The sequence below is a fragment of the Thalia democratica genome, chromosome 2 (assembly GCF_965202585.1).
Source record: "Thalia democratica chromosome 2, ktThaDemo2.hap1.1, whole genome shotgun sequence".
In the NCBI taxonomy this organism is placed as follows: Eukaryota; Metazoa; Chordata; class Thaliacea; order Salpida; family Salpidae; genus Thalia; species Thalia democratica.
This window is the reverse complement of record NC_139166.1, coordinates 53,600,575-53,617,085: the sequence shown is the minus strand read 5'-3', so window position 1 is coordinate 53,617,085 and position 16,511 is coordinate 53,600,575.

Genomic DNA, 16,511 nt, shown 5'->3' with positions numbered 1-16,511 from the left:
TTTTGTTTAAAATTTATCTCCTTCAACATTTCTCAAGCAATATTCTTCAAACTTTAACAGTCTAACCTTTATACAACATAAAAAAAACGTTACTTTAGACTTTAAAAATTTTTAGTAAAAATACCTTTAAAAATAAGACTTTTTTTATAAACTTTGTGATTAAATTTTTATTTTCCTAATTTAATAAAATTCATAAGTAACGTTTTTTTCTTATAATGTAAGGAAAATTTCCTGAAAATTTGAAGAAGATTGCTTGAAAAATGAAGGAGGAGATAGATTTTAGTTATTTTTAAATTTCTGAGAAAATTGACCACAAAATGTTGGCGGTGCATACATTTGTATCGGAAACTTTTTACAAAATATAAAATTTCTCAAAAGTTAATTAATATTTTTGAATTCTATAAAAACTGGCTTGTAGTTTGTACTTTAAGCTTTCAAATAATAGCCAAAGTTATTTTTTGTAAAAAAAATGTGTTTGACCCCTACCTATGACCTTAAATGTGATGATGATGAGAGTGCAATTGGGTGCACAACTATCTAATTTCTGACAATATTTTTTTTTTAATTATTATAGAGCCATAACTCAAAAATTAAAAAAAAAAAACAGTTGTAAGTCTAATTAATACCTACAAACATGTTTTTTATTTTTGAAAATTTTTAAATATACTTTTGAGATATTGATAAAATACATTTTATAATACAGTACTTATTCACTTATTTGGATTTCACTTACCCGGACAGTTTCAGTTGAGAAAAAAAAACTCAAAATATTTTCAATGTGAAACACAATAATTTTTGTATGATACAAATATTTAAACTTTCTTGCTGTAAGAAAATTTTAAGTGACTTAATAAATTCTGCAGTTTAGTTTATTATTATGACGTAATAATACTTCAAAACATTAGATTCAAACTTTTTTCAAACTAGATTAGTCATCAAAAACCTTTGTATGGAAGTAAGTCAGTTTTTTTTTTTTTTTAAGCTATTTTTTTTAAAACATGACTGAAAGTCTTTTTTAATTTTTAAAGTTTTTTTGATGGTTGACAAAATTCAAATTTTATTTAAAAACTAAATGTATAACAGTTCCCTTATGTATGATTTTTAATTCAAACTGTATTATAAAGATTGTTAATTCAAATTTTAGTTTAATATGAGGTGCATGACAAATTTATTCTGTTTTATTTATAAGTGAACAAGTTTGACACACTCAACATACCAGGTTTTAGAAATTGACAAGACATCAGAAAAAGAAAACGAGTTGTACTAACCATTGAAAATAAACTAGAAGTTTGTAAAATGTTTAAAAAAAAAGTGCCAAAATCTTTTATAATGGAGCACTGGGTTGCGAAATATTTTTGGCAAATTTTCTCTAGGTTTTCAAAATTTCCTCCAGTTTTTAAAAATACACATTTTTGGGTTTAATTTTAATTTGAAGTTTAGTTTAAGGTAAGAAACTGTGTTAAATAGCATAAAAATATTGAAGAAAAGTCAAAAGATACTCGAAAGCTTCTTTAAATGTGTTTTTTGTTAAGAAATTTTTTTGATGATGACAAAAAAATTTATCTATATAATAGATTTTTTGAGTCAAATCAGAATTTTACTACTTGACATGTAAAAATTGTTAAAAATTCCAGGTTTTTCCAGGTTTTTTGGCAACCCTGGGAGCAGTTTAGCATAGGCAGGTCGACTTCATAAGAAAATTTTAAAAAATGAAAAAATGTTTTTTATTTATAACTAGATAAATATTTATTCTACAAAAAAAAACAACTAATTTTTCTATTGTTTACTAAGTTTCAACGTTTAACACGTTTCATTAGAACAGTATAAGCAAAAATTTTAAAGAATCACAAAAAAACAGATTATGATTCAAATAAATGTTAATAATTTTAATTAGCTTATCTTAAAATCAACTTGTATAGATTAACTTATTTTTTGCTTTGTTTGTTCTTGTTTTTGGTTTTATTTTGTTGCAATTTTTGTTATTGATTAGCGTTTTTTGTTCTTTTAAAATACATATTTTGATTGTGAAGACAGTAACTAGATAAAAACATACATATAGCTAAAGTGCTCGGCTAAATATTGAACCCATTTTGATCAAAAAGAGTTACTTTTGATGCATTTCATTTCTTGATGCATTTCTTTTAATAAATGTCGGAGAAACTTCTGACCCTCTGATAACTTTTTAACTTCAGCCAAGTGCTGAATGCTATTGTGATCTTTTTTTTGTGTATCAAGATTAACAGGTTGCTGACTAACACCAGTGCACTTGAAATCCTCATTTTCTACTTGTGCACAAAAGGCTTTAGATAATGAATAATCACCAAGAAATACTTCAACATGCGCATCTTAAGACTTTTGGTGTTTGTAGATATAAAATGTATCAATAAGTTTTTTTTCTGCTATACCACTCTTTTCCATGCAGTTCAGGATAAATAAAATAAAAAGTTTTCATAAACCTAAAAATAAAACTTTAGTAGCTAATTATGTTTTGTAAAAATAAACTATCAAAAACCAAGATTCTAAAAACTATATATGTTTGCTACAAGAAAATATTATTTTTATTTTTTAAACTAGTAGGTATATACAGGATATTATTAGTAAGCTAAGTGTAGTCTAATCTTATGCTTACTCATTTAAGTATAAATTTTTACTACTATATTTATTTAAACCAAAAGAATACAAATATAAAGAAAAAAAGTGCAAACAAACATAAAAACACTTATGCTTATAGGGTATTCAACAGTCTTTTTCCTTACATTGACCTTTATTTAAAAGCTGTAAGTATATATTAAATGCTACTTTTACAAAATACAAAAACTCTAATAAACCTTTAAGATAGTCGGTTTTAAGCATTTTTTAATGCAAATTAATAGAGGAGACTTTTTTGTGCATTGTTTTCGCAGAACTTAAAAATAAGCTACTAAAAATATCTCTTTAAATGTTTCTCAAACTATTTACCTCAATTTTTCAGGAAACATTCCTTATAATATTACACTTAATTTATTTTTTTTTAAAGGCTTAGTTCTTCATCCACTAGACAACATTTAACTACTTGTATTGTTGGTAAGGCTTTTAATTACAAAAATTGTACTCATTATTAATAAAAATGCTACTATGATTAACATTTATTCTAGACTTATAGTTTTTACTTTCTTGTTTATGTTAGTGTTAAGTATCTATATACTTTTCAGAGTAATCAAAGTTAAACATTTTTTGAATATTTAAACAACAGAGAGCTTTTAAATTGCATATGTTTTTTTTTAAGTGTACTACTGAATTGATTTTCCAAAACATTAGTACTTATAATTATTCTATTACAGCTGTGCATTTATAGAACTTAAAAAAAAATAGTCTAATTTTTTAAAGTTACAACAGGGTTGCTTCTAATGAGTCAAAAAAAAAGCTGTTCTGAGTGACCTTAAACTGTTCTGAGTGACTTAAAATTAAATATTAAAAAAAATCAAGTTCTTTAACAAACTTTGTTATAAAATAAATTAAATTTGCAACTAAGTCAACTAAACTTCAATAAAAATCTATAAATAAATAGTCTAAAGATTTTGAAAAATCTTAAAACTGAGTTTGCTAGAGTAAATAAATCAAAGTTTCCTGCGTGTGGGGCAACCCTGTTACACAGTCCATTGAAATTTATGTTACTAAATATTCAACCAACAAAGGAATTTTTTGGTAAATTTGGCTTGTTAAAAGAAAATATTTTCACTTCTACTCTAGATAATAAACCAATAGATAGTTTAATCTAAAATAACATTTTAGTCAATTGAACTTTGAAAAATATTCAATATGAATAGTTATCAAGAAATTATCTAAATCAGTGCTTCTGAACCTTTTTCTAATGGCGGAACCCTTTTACAAAGTTCAACTTTTCTGCAAACCTCTAATTCAATTTTACATAAAATGTTTAATATAATATTTCCTGCAAAAAACAAAATAATTTCAGTGAAAAACAAATTTTTTAGCAAAACTATATCATTGTTAGAAATCATACCAATTGTAATAGTATTAAGTCGAGTCAAACTCAAAGTGCACCAGAGGCAAAAGGTATTTTATGATTCTATAATAAATAAACAAAAACAAACATGATTAATCGCAGTCATAAAAATCTTTCCTTGCATAATAAAAACAAAATGAGAGCTACAAACAATAACGAAATGAACATGAACCTAATTCAATTCACAGATTACTGTAATAAACGGGTAAGATGCCTATCAAAAAATAAATAAAAAACTGTTAGTGCGAAACTTGAACTTGTCTCTTAGCAACAAGCATGTCAATGCGCGGCTGGATTTCAGATAGACTGAGACTGAGACAGGCAGGTAAGATTGGAGTCAGCATACAGCTCCTTTGCTTCGTTTTAATGTTTGTTACATGCGAAAAGCCGGACTCGCAAAGATAAGTGGTGGTGAATGGTAAAACAAATTTTACTGCACGCTTTGCTAAGACGGGGTACTCTGAAATTGCACATATCCAAAAATCTAAAAGCTCCTTCTCTTTAAAACTCAATTTTAAATTTCTATTTTCAGATAGTTGCAGCAATTCGTTTTCTGTATCTGTAGAAAAGATTCATTTCTTCTGAAGCAATATCACACATAAAAGGATTCAAAATCAACAAATTTTTGATGTGAACATCTTCAGGAAAACAATGTTGAAACTTTATAGACAAAAGATCAAGGTGGTTGTATATTTCGTCAGAGAAGTTGAATTCTATGCATTTTTCATGGGCCTCATCAAACCGGTGAAACATCGCAAAATTACCATTGCTAACCTTTTTCTTCCAAAAGTTAATTTTATTTTTAAATGCCTCAATCTTGTCTTTCATGACAAAAATAGAATTTTGCTTCCCTTGCATGCTTAAGTTCATAGCGTTCAATTCTTTGAAAATATCAGTGAGATAAGCTAACCTGGCCAAAAAAACATCATCTTCAAAGAACTTCACTAATTCTGAGCCTTCATCTTTAAGAACGGTGAACACCTGCTTCTTTAATTCAACGAGATGAACCAGTGTCTATGTTTTTTTTTTTTCTTTCAAATTTATTTTTTAAATTTTGAAAGGCTTCGCGGATCCCCTGAGAGGCGTTGAGGAACCCTAGGGTTCCGCGAACCCCATTTCAGAAGCACTGATCTAAATGAAAAACTATTATATTCTATTATTAAAACAACTTTCATAAGTCACACAAGGTATGGTTTGCTGTTATAGTGTGGGGTAAATAGAGGTAGTGATATAATTAATTTATAAACATAACAACTCACTTTTAAAGTTGAAAGTGTAAGCACAGGGTGGGATTTAAATTATAAAACAAATCTTTTAGGTCTTCTGATTTTAAACCAGGTTTTTGTAATTTAAAGTTTTTTTGTTGATTTGTAGTAGTATATAAATAATAGTGAAAATATCTCAAGTTTAAAGTATATAAGATATGTTATATAAGTATGACTTAAGAGTTTTTTTTAGACAAATGCAAAAGAGATGTACTATCAGTAAATTTTAGGCCATATTTAACTGACTTTAATAAAATACAAAATAGCAAAACAAGATTTTCAGATTTTTTTCTCTGAGAAAAAAATCTGTATTGTCTTAGTTCTTCAATGTATCTAGATTATCAAGTATCAAAAAATTCAATAAACTTAAAAGAGCGCAACTATTTTAAAGTATTTCAGTGTGGACTAACATTAGTTTTATTTTAAAACCAATCAGATTAATGTTAGGCTTAAAACTTTTTTATACATTAAAAAAAAAAAAGTTTATAAATCTTTTTTTGATAGGCTGACTGTTTGCAGTCTTGCTGGATATAAGTAGCACTGATCTTTTTTAGGTTGTAACTTACAATCTATACTTTTTTAAACTATGTTTTATTAGTATAGTTTATAATCAAGGTATTATGATTAAATGAGTGGAGAGGTTTATTTTTTAGTTTACTTTAGTAGACAAAGACCTGACATAAATGTTTTAGAACATTGTATAGGTTTTAATTTATTTGTGTCTAATTTATTTATCATTTTTCTTCAAAGTTTTCCTTTACTTTTTTTCAGATCTAGTTTTACTTCTTGTTTATAGTAAAATTATGATCAGCATTTTCCATTCTTGTATATCATTGAGATTATTTTTGAGTTTTTATAGTTATTTTGTAGAAAGGACAACAGAAAAACTAAAGTAGTTTCAGCCTTGAAAATCCATCCTCAAATATGCAATCTATTGCTTTTTTTTTAAATAATTTTAATTCACATACTCAAATCTTTAAAACATTAAAAGACAAATAAGAACAAAAAGTTAGCGATTAAAGGTAACACAGAGTTGCCACTTATTTTTTCAAAATGTTTTCAAGGTTTTCAAAATTTCTTCCAGGTTTTTAAAAGTACACATTTTTGGGTCTACTTTTAGTTAAAAATTAAGTTTAAGGTAAGAAATTGTGTTAAATAGTATAAAAACATTGAAAAGATACTCAAAAGCTATTTTAAATGTGTTATTAATCAAAAAATGTTTGATGATGTCAAAAAGTTTTTGTCTATATGATAGATTTTTTAAGTCAAATCGAAATTTTACAACTTAACATGTTAAAATTGTTAAAAATTCCAGATTTTTCCAGGATTTTTTCAAAAATTTTCAAATTCCAGGTTTTTTTGCCTAAATTGTCAAATTCCAGGTTTTTCAAGGTTTCCAGGTAAAGTGGCAACCCTGGTAACAGTGATAAAAAAAAAACAGAAAATGAAAATTCAATTAAAACATACATTTTAAGTATATAAAAAAATTACCTACAGAGGGTAAGGGTTAAGGGTAATAGTGATAGTAAAAAAAAATAAATTAACAAAGAAAACATTAAAATATTTCAAACGTGCAAAAGTGTCTTTGTGCGGTTTTTTTTTTAAACATTGAAAACTGTAAGCATAAAAGATTTTTGAAGTGAGGTTTATGCTCAATAGAAGAAGTTTATCAAAAAAAGTCTAGTTTTAAAGTCAAAAAAAAACTTTTCCTGACTTTTTTATTTCAAATAAAGTTTTTATTCATAATCTAAAAAGCAATAAAAATCGTTTAACATGTTTTTTGTTTAAAAACATTGAAAATTTTAAGTGTAAAAAGTTTTTGAAAAGAGGTGTATTCTCAATAGAAGAAGTTTATCAAAAAAAACGTCCAGTTTTAAAATTAAAAAAAATACTTTTCTAAACTTTTTTATTTAAAATAAAATTTTTATTCATAATCTACAAAGCAATCAAAACTTTTTAAAATGTTTTTATGTAAAAACATTGAAAATTGTAACCTAAAAGATTTTTGGTAACACCTGTTTTTAAGATATTTTACATTTTTGAGGATTGATTTTCGAGGCTGATAAGACCTTTATGACAAAAATCTCTCAACGGCAGTAAATTAACCATACTTGTGAGTGTTCACAATTTCTTTTTTTTTAACATAAAAAACTTTACTTTCTAAATTTCTTCATAATTATAAAAATTATACACAATATATAAAAAGCTAAGAACTTTATTTGGTTCAAAATAGTAGCCTAATAGTTAAAAAAATGAGTTAATTTCATAAAACCAATCTTAAGAGATACTACAAAAAGTTTTAAAAAAAATATTATGGCTAAAAATAAAACTTAGTAGAAAGATCAAGTCATTTCTTGAGTAATCAAACATATCCCTTCTCCTTAGCAACAGAAGTAATTAACACAAAATTTTATCTGGTTAACTTTATACATACAAAGTGATCAACTGTGTTTTTTTAAGATGTTTTTCATGGTGGAAAAGATTAGAGTAGATTTGAAGGTTAAACAACTTATATACAAGTTTTGGTCTTTTTTAAATATAAAGTTTTAGTCATACCACTTCGATCTGCAGATAAATTATTGGATTTGTAAGATCAAAATTAAGGATAACTTGAGCTTGTCTCAGCACAAGAAAGTCAAGGCTTTGGCTCTGTAAATGTTCACTACTGTTTTCTTTGATTATCTTAAATACTTAAGACATTTAAGATTTAAATATATTTGAAAAATACTTAGCTTAGGGTATTTCCCAAAGTTAAACTTAAAACACTTGTAATTTGCTTAAGTTTGATCGAAAATACCTTTTGTTTTTTTAGTACTCTTAGTCAAAATGAATTGTCGAAAAAATTACACATATTTGTTTCACAACAAATATAACTATTCCAACGACAGAAGTTGTATTTGAATATAGATTAAATAAAGTTTTCAAGTTAAACAAACTATTGAAGCTTATGTTTTTATAGAATTGAAACAGCTTAACATAATTTTAAGAATTGAAAAATAGTTTTTATATTATTACTGTTATCTCTGTAAAGTTTTAGGTCGGCAAACTGCGGCCCGCAGACCAAAATACGAACCTCGATGACAAAATCTGCGGCCCGCGAGGAACGTTTCAGCAAAAAAAAATTTTTAACTTTAGAAAAAAAAAAATTGTGGTGAAAACATTCAGTAGGGTTTTATTTAAGTAATTACTCATTAATAGTGCTGTTTTATAGCTTGTTTTGTCCGTAATTTTGATTTAAATGGTACTTTTCTATTATCTATTACAATAATTTTCTGTAAACTGCGGCCCGCGAAGAGTTTTTTTCTGTATAGTTCGGCCCACAGTTGCCAGAATTTTATAGCTATTTTTGCCCTTATATAATTTTCAATGAAAACTTGACATACAAAATATTTTAACCGTTTGGTATCTCACAAGAGCTAAGTTTGACTTACTTTGAATATGAATGAATGCTTAGCTTACTATTAAAAAGTTATAGTATAGTGCTTTTCTCACAAATTTAAAGTTTATGAAAGTAAACTTTTTTATGACTAAATACTTAAACTAAAGCCTTTGCATCAGAGCAGAGCAAATTCCTATACTGTTTTTTAGGTGATTGAAAAGCTACTTTCAAAAATTATAATTTTTTGTTTATAAAACTAATAATTATTTCTAAATGGAGAATTTTGTGAGTTCGCACATTCGGTTAAATGTGCAAGTTATGAGTTTGCACTGCTGCTTAAATTTGCATTTTAAGAAATTGTGTTAATAGTATTTTTTCTATTTTTTGCTAAGTAAATTAAACTTGAAAACTTTTTTTAAATGTAGTTATTTTTAATTCATTAACTTCTATTTAATATACTTCAACGAAATATATTAAAAAATATTATGATACAATGCAAAAACTACATTAACATTAAATGGTCTAATCAACAAAAACCATTCGCTAGTTTGCAGTTTTAGCGATATTTTAAAACTAAATTTATATAAGTAATCAATACTTATGCTTTTAAAAACAAAAAATTCCCTAAATACTTTTGTTTCTTTATTAAAAACTTACTTTATTTGTAATAAATATTGCATTCAATGTTTACATTTATATCAATATCTAAACTATTTTACATTACCTTTAACATTTATAAGCTCTCAGTAAAAAAAAAATAAGGCTTTTTCATAATTAACATTTTTATAACATGTGAAAGTCATGTAAAAGTTTTAAATGGTTAACTTTTAAAAAAATTGTAAATTAATCCTATAGACAGTAAAATATATTTAACAACAACAGTATACATAGAAGAATTTTTATTTAAATTTAAGCTAGTCTTATAATATTTTTTGTTCATCATAACGATGACAAATATAAGGATTAAAGCTATTGAAAAAGAAAATAGATACTTTTATTGGTACTTATTAAAACTGAATCATAGAAAATAGAATTTCCGATTAACGGTTATTTTTTATTGATTATTTTTTAGATTTGAAAAAAAGAATTCAAATGGTATAAGTTAATCTACAACAAACGCTTTAAAGAGAATAATAAAAACTAAAGCTTTTTTACAAATAAAAATCAAAGAAAAAGTAAATGTCAATATATAAACTGAAAAAGTTAAGAAACAGTTTATTATTTGTAACATAGCAAAACTAAAAGTGTGAATACACCCTAAAAACAGTAAAATCTATTTATTAATGAAAGATACATATAAGCTTTATTTTTAATTTGAAGCTGGTCTTATAATCCTTAATGTTCATCATAAAAATGAGAAAACATATGGATTAAAGCTATTTTAAAAATTACTTACATTGGTATTTATTAAAATTATTTAAAAAATATATATGCTATTTACATTCTTGTTCTAATAGTTTTATGTCATTAGCTAAGTGAAATTGAAAAAAAGATCAAACAACATCAGTAAATATACTTTGAAATGTAAAAAAGTTGATTAAGAATAGTATCTACACTGGTATTCATAATAGTTAAATTTTAATCAAAATATAGAGCTTAAAATTATAGTTTTAAAAATTGAATTAAAAACTTTCAGTGTGTAATAAAAAAACTAACGTTTATCCATACTTTTAAAAATAAATAAAATCGATGGGAAGATATGGCTTAAAATACTTTTTACACTCATATAAAATTGAATATCAAAAACTACAACATTAATTGAAAGATTACACACTTAACCTCCAATGTACAAGGTAAAAAAAATAATTAGTTTAAAGCATTCACATATTACCAATGATGTAACAAAAAACAGAGATTTAAAAAAAAACAAATTTAATATTAAATGTTTTAAAACATTACATGAGCTTACTTATATACAATAATTGACAATAAGCTATGTTCCTTTAATCTAATTAATTTAAAATTTACTACACAACATTTTTGATCATATAGTATATATGAATTCCGTTTTAGAAGTTTTTTTTTTCTGAGATTAAAAAAATTAAACTACATGTTTCAAATAACTTACTACAATACAACTTTCAAATAAGTTTTAAATAACTAAGCTTTTAAAATGCATTTTATATTGCAAGCTTGAATAATTTTGTTTGTTCTACATAAATATGAAAATCAATTAAAACAAAACATTTTAAAATCAATTTTTAAACATAAACTTATTTAAATGTAGTTTAATAAAAATAAGTATAAAAAAAAACACTAAATAATAACCTTTTTGTCGATATTTAAGTTAACTTAAAAAATAAAGAAACTTTTAATGCAATCAAAAACTAAATTGCTTTAAACAGTTACTTTTTTTTAGAGTCACCTACTTCTTTAAAAAAGCTTAAAGTAGCATCAAAGTTAAAAGAAAATTCACACAAGAAGGAACTTTCTTTTGAAAATTTTACCTTTTCAACATAAAATTATATAAAAATGTTCGTTAAAATGTTATATGTTTGATTTGTTATTAACATGCTGAAAACAAAAACAGCAAAAATATATCTTTTTGTTCAATTTAAAGTAGATTAACACACTCTTATAGTTTAATACAACAAAAAAATAGAATTAAACAGGAGATTTTAAGCACATTTTAAGTTAAAAAACAATACTTTATCTAATTGTTAAGACTTTTACACAAATCAGTGATTGATAAAACTATAATTCTAATAAAATGATAAAACAATAGAGGAACATGTTCTTTGTTTAAAAATAAATTAAGTTTTACTTTTTAGAAAAAAAACTGTGAGTGATAAAACTACAAATATGTACTAAACTAATAAATAAAAAATATCTCTAAAAAGTTTTCATTTCCTAAAAACTCAGATGAAATAAAACACTAAGAACAAACTATTTCAATATATCAAGCATACCTAGCTCTGAAGTTTGTGATTTTACACTTAAATCTTAATAAAGATTGCAAAACCTCTAGGAAACACAACAACTTGTTCATAATAATACATACTGTTATCTTAAATTACAAGACATGTATAAAGGTAATTTAAAAATTTTTACAGAGTTTTAAATTTCAGCTTAACCATTTAAAAATGCTTTTAGCATTAAAACATATTCTAAAAAAACAAGTTTCAAACCTCTTGAATTATATTATTGGGTAGTTGAAGCATCTAATGTGGGTCTGCTGTTTTTTGAATTGAAATTTTTAATTTCGGACAAAGAAGCTAATTTGAGGTTTCTATCCAACCACTTTCATTGGTAGTATTTTTCATATCAACCTACAGAATATAAAAAGTAGTTATGCTCCCTTTAATATATATATATACTGGTTATGAAAAGTGCATGAACAAGGGCACTCAAGTAGACCTACCAAAGTCAAGCTATATACAATTTATTTATATAATTTTTGAACTTGTGATTAAAGAGATTTTGATAATAATGTTTAAATGTTCGAGATGATCAACAGAACTAGAATTGACTATTTTCTAAAACTATTTCATAAGAAAAGCGTTACAATTTGTATGTATAACTTTTGTAGCTTGTTATACTTAATTTGCTTTATACAACTTTTACTGCTTTTTAATTTTGGGTAAATTTACAATTTATAATAACAAGCGTTTTTTGTAAAAAAAACTGTTACTTGGTTAAACCCATTCATATTACAAAATACTCTAAAAATAATTTTCAAAATGATTACAAATAAATAATAATTATATATAATATTATTACAAATTTATAAATTGAAAACTGAAAAATTAAATATGAAATTAAAACCTTTCTACTAAACTTAATTAGATTTAAAAAAAAATAACTCTTTACAAGCAGAACCAATGTTACATAATGTTAATAAATTTGGTATATAAAAAATAGTTACAACTTTTGGATGCTTACCAAAATAGCTGATTTCGCCAGCCTTAACAGTAGCCTTGTCAACAAAAAGGAAATTATAAGTCATCTCCAATTTTCTTTTTGAATAATCCTTGCACATGGGCCAAAGGTCATGTTTTATTACAGCTGTGCACTCGGTACGCCTCAAACGAGCAGCTTGTACTTTATCATCAAACATTTAAGCAAGCAGCTGCTTATGCCCAGTATTGCCTCAAGCATCTTAGCTCGAGTTTTAACATGTATTACAGCTATTGTGAATGATGAGGGAGCCTGAAGTAGATTAGTTTTTAAGCCTCCACTACAAATAATTGATTGTAACTTAATAGTAATTATAATTTCAGAAATCTACTTGAATTCTCTTTATTAAAATTAAAAAAAGTCATACTACAAAAACTTTTGTGAAAAAGTCTTAGAGGCCAAAAAAAAATCAGTAAGTTTAAAAAATGATCTTTGCTCTTTTTCCAAGTATACTTATAATTTAGTTAATTTAAATTTAACTTACTTTTTTGAATTTAGTTTTTATATTCTAAGTTTAATCAAATTTGTGTTTACAAATTAAGCAACAATTACAACACTGTTACATAATTAATTTACAAAAATATTTTTAGAGTACTTCAAAGTTTCTGTAGGGTGAGGTTTGATTCACATTTAATAAACTTTTAATAAATAAAAATTCATATATGTCGAATGAACACTCATAGTTAATAACACCATATTACAGAAGGCGCATTCAACTAATGCAGTTTTACAAATGTACAAAAAATAAATTTAAATAATAGCTATATTTTTATGAAATGTTTTTAGCTCAAATTAATTAAAACTACCATTTGTTAAATGCTGGCTACTTATAGCATGGTGCATTAGAGTAAAACTTTTAGTATTTCGGTAATATTTAAAACCCATCAATTATTTTGTAAAAATAAATAAATTACATATATAATCTGTCCATACTATTTATAGGTTTTGTTTATGTCTGTACAGTTTATTGTTATGTTTACTATATTCTATAACTTTTACTTAGAAAAATAAGTGAACAAACTAAAAAGCATCTAGAAATTTATCAAACTATACAAATATCTGCTGAAAAATATACATGCAGTTATAAAAATTAAAACAAAACATTCATGCTCATGCATTTCTCTTTTATCAACATTTATTTCATATAAACCTGCTTGCTTTTGATGTAACAATCAAGATTAAAAAAAATATTTTAAGAATTTAAACAAATTGTAACATTTCATAGCATAACATTTGTTTCAAATCAACCTGCTTGCTTTTAATGTATCAATTATTTTTTCTTTAAAAAATTTAGTTTTTTTTTAAAGAATTTAAACAAGTAGAGCAACAAAAAACAACATGTAATTCATAAACAAATTTAACAGGGAAGCTGAATATTGACATATTTGATATCCGTTCTGAGTACAGATATTGAAAGTACACAGTCTAGTTTTAGACTAAAGTTAAGGTTAAAAACTGTGTTAAGTAGTATAACAACATTAAAAAGATACAGTTAAGCTCCTTCAAATGTGTTGAAAAAAAAATTATGAGAGATTCTTCATGTCAAACCAAAATTTTACTACTTAATATGTAAAAATTGTTAACAATTACAGGTTTTCTAGTAATTTGTTTTAAATATTCAAGGTTTTTCCAGGATTCTAGATTTTTTTACCACTCTGTCAAAAGTTTATCTTTATGTTTTACATAATTTCTATAATAATTCATTAGTTGGGTCTGTTTTACATTCCATACCACTTGTTAAAATATTTTTAATAAACAGGGTAGCCAGTGATTTAAAAAAAATTCTTCCTGGTTATCTGATTTCGTTCTACATTTTAGTTTTTAAGTACAAGTTTAGTTGTTTTTTTAAGTATAAAATTAAACTAAAGGTAAAAAATAATGAAAAGATACTATACAGCTACTTGATATAATGGGTTTTTTTATTAAACAAAAATATGAAAATTATTTAAACATATTATCAGTATATAATAGTTCATTTTATAAAGAGCTTGTTTAAATTTTTAGTTTAAAGTTCAAGGTAAAATGGGGAACTAAATAAGTTTTCTTTTAAAAATTTTTGAGAAAATTTTATAAAGTGTGTTGTACCTTTATACAGGGTTGCCACTTGTTTTTAAATTTTTTTTCCAGGTTTTCCAAATTTCTTCCAGGTTTTTAAAAGTACACACTTTTAGTTTTAAGTTAATTTTTATATAAGAAACTGTGTTAAATAGTATAAAAACTTGGTAAAAAAAACTGTAAATTTACTCTAAATGTGTATTTTAATAAAAAAAAATTTGATGATGACAAAAAAAATTTACTTATATGATAGATTTTTTGTGTCAAACTGAAATTTTACTACTGAATACATCAAAATTAAAAATTCCAGGTTTTTTTCAAAATTTCTCAAATTCCAGGTTTTTCCAGGTTATTTTTGCCTAAATTGTCCAATTCCAGGTTATTCCAGGTTTCCAGGTAAAGTGACAACCCTGTTTATAATCAAATTGAAAAGTATTTCAAAAAACAGTGTAAAATTAAGTGCAGGAGCACAAATATAGAAAACCAATATAATATGACAAAGTGTTAGTAGCCTCCTAAAACAGATCAAACTTATTTTTAGTCTGGAACTATTTAAAAAATCATCAAAGTAAATTGTATATATAAAAATATAACAATTAGTCCAACACTATGCAAAATTAAATCTATTGTTTTAATCAATATTTTCCAATCACCATATAAAACAACAAACCGAACAAAACAGTTGCAAATGTTTCAAAATGACATTAAAAAATCAAGAAGTGATTTTTGTAATTATTTTGAAAATAATTTAAGGGCATGGGGCATATAATCATAAAACACTTTTTTTCACAATTTGATCTTATTTTATATATTTTACTAAGTTACAAAATGCTTTTTACAGCTTTTAAAAATTCAAAATAATTTTTGAGCTATAGCCAGTCAAAGTAAGAGGCAAAAATAGGTTCCTTACAGGAGTTGCAGACTAAAACTGCAAAAATAGATTATTTCATTAAAAATTTATCTTCTCCTCCGTTTTTTGAGATTAGGTATTTTAAAAGTCTGGGCCAGAGAGAACCTTGTATACACTAAACACATTTAACTTTGATTATAAAAACTAAAATGTGCAATATTGTATCTACAGGTAGAATTTAAAAAACAAATTTACCACTTCTGTATCAAAACAGATCCTTTCTATTTTTTTATAAAAATATCCTTTAAAGATTATCCTTTTGAAACAGTTAGTATTTTATAATCTTAAACTAATATATCTACCAAAAATTCAACTTCACAAACTTCATACAAATTTTGTCTTAAATATAAGTCCATTAGCAACCAGAGAAAAAGCACATTTTCAATTTATAACTTAAAATTTATTAAAAAAAGAAAAAGAAAACATGTGAGGCTCACAACTAAGGTCAATGGATTGGTGTGCAGAAGGACCTTTCAGTCATGGGCTGCACACCATTTGCTTGTGACTAATACTTTGAGCTAAATTTAAAAACAATAATAATAAGTAAAAAATAACCAAAAAACTTAACAATTATTTATACATGCAATAAAAAAAATGGAAAGCACTTTTTTTAACCTATTACTGCCAATATTGACCGTGGAAACTATAGTCTACCATGGGCTCCGCCCACACTGTCTCCTACCCTAAATTTTGATTTTTACATCATTTAAATTTTACTTTTCCCTTTCTACAAGAGCAACCAAAAAATGCAATATATAACTCAAAAATAAATACAAGGAAAGAATTAGTAAATTCACTACAATAAAATGTTTAGTATAATCATAATACTTAAGAGCACCATGTATTTCAAATATTGTCTAGAAAAATTTTGTAAATGTATGTAGGTAAAAATTTTAAATATTTGCTTAACTGTTTTATTGATTTATAAACTTGTTTTATTGAATAAAACAATTAACATCTCCAACCAGCATAAAGTTTGTTTTAATTTAAGTAAATTAA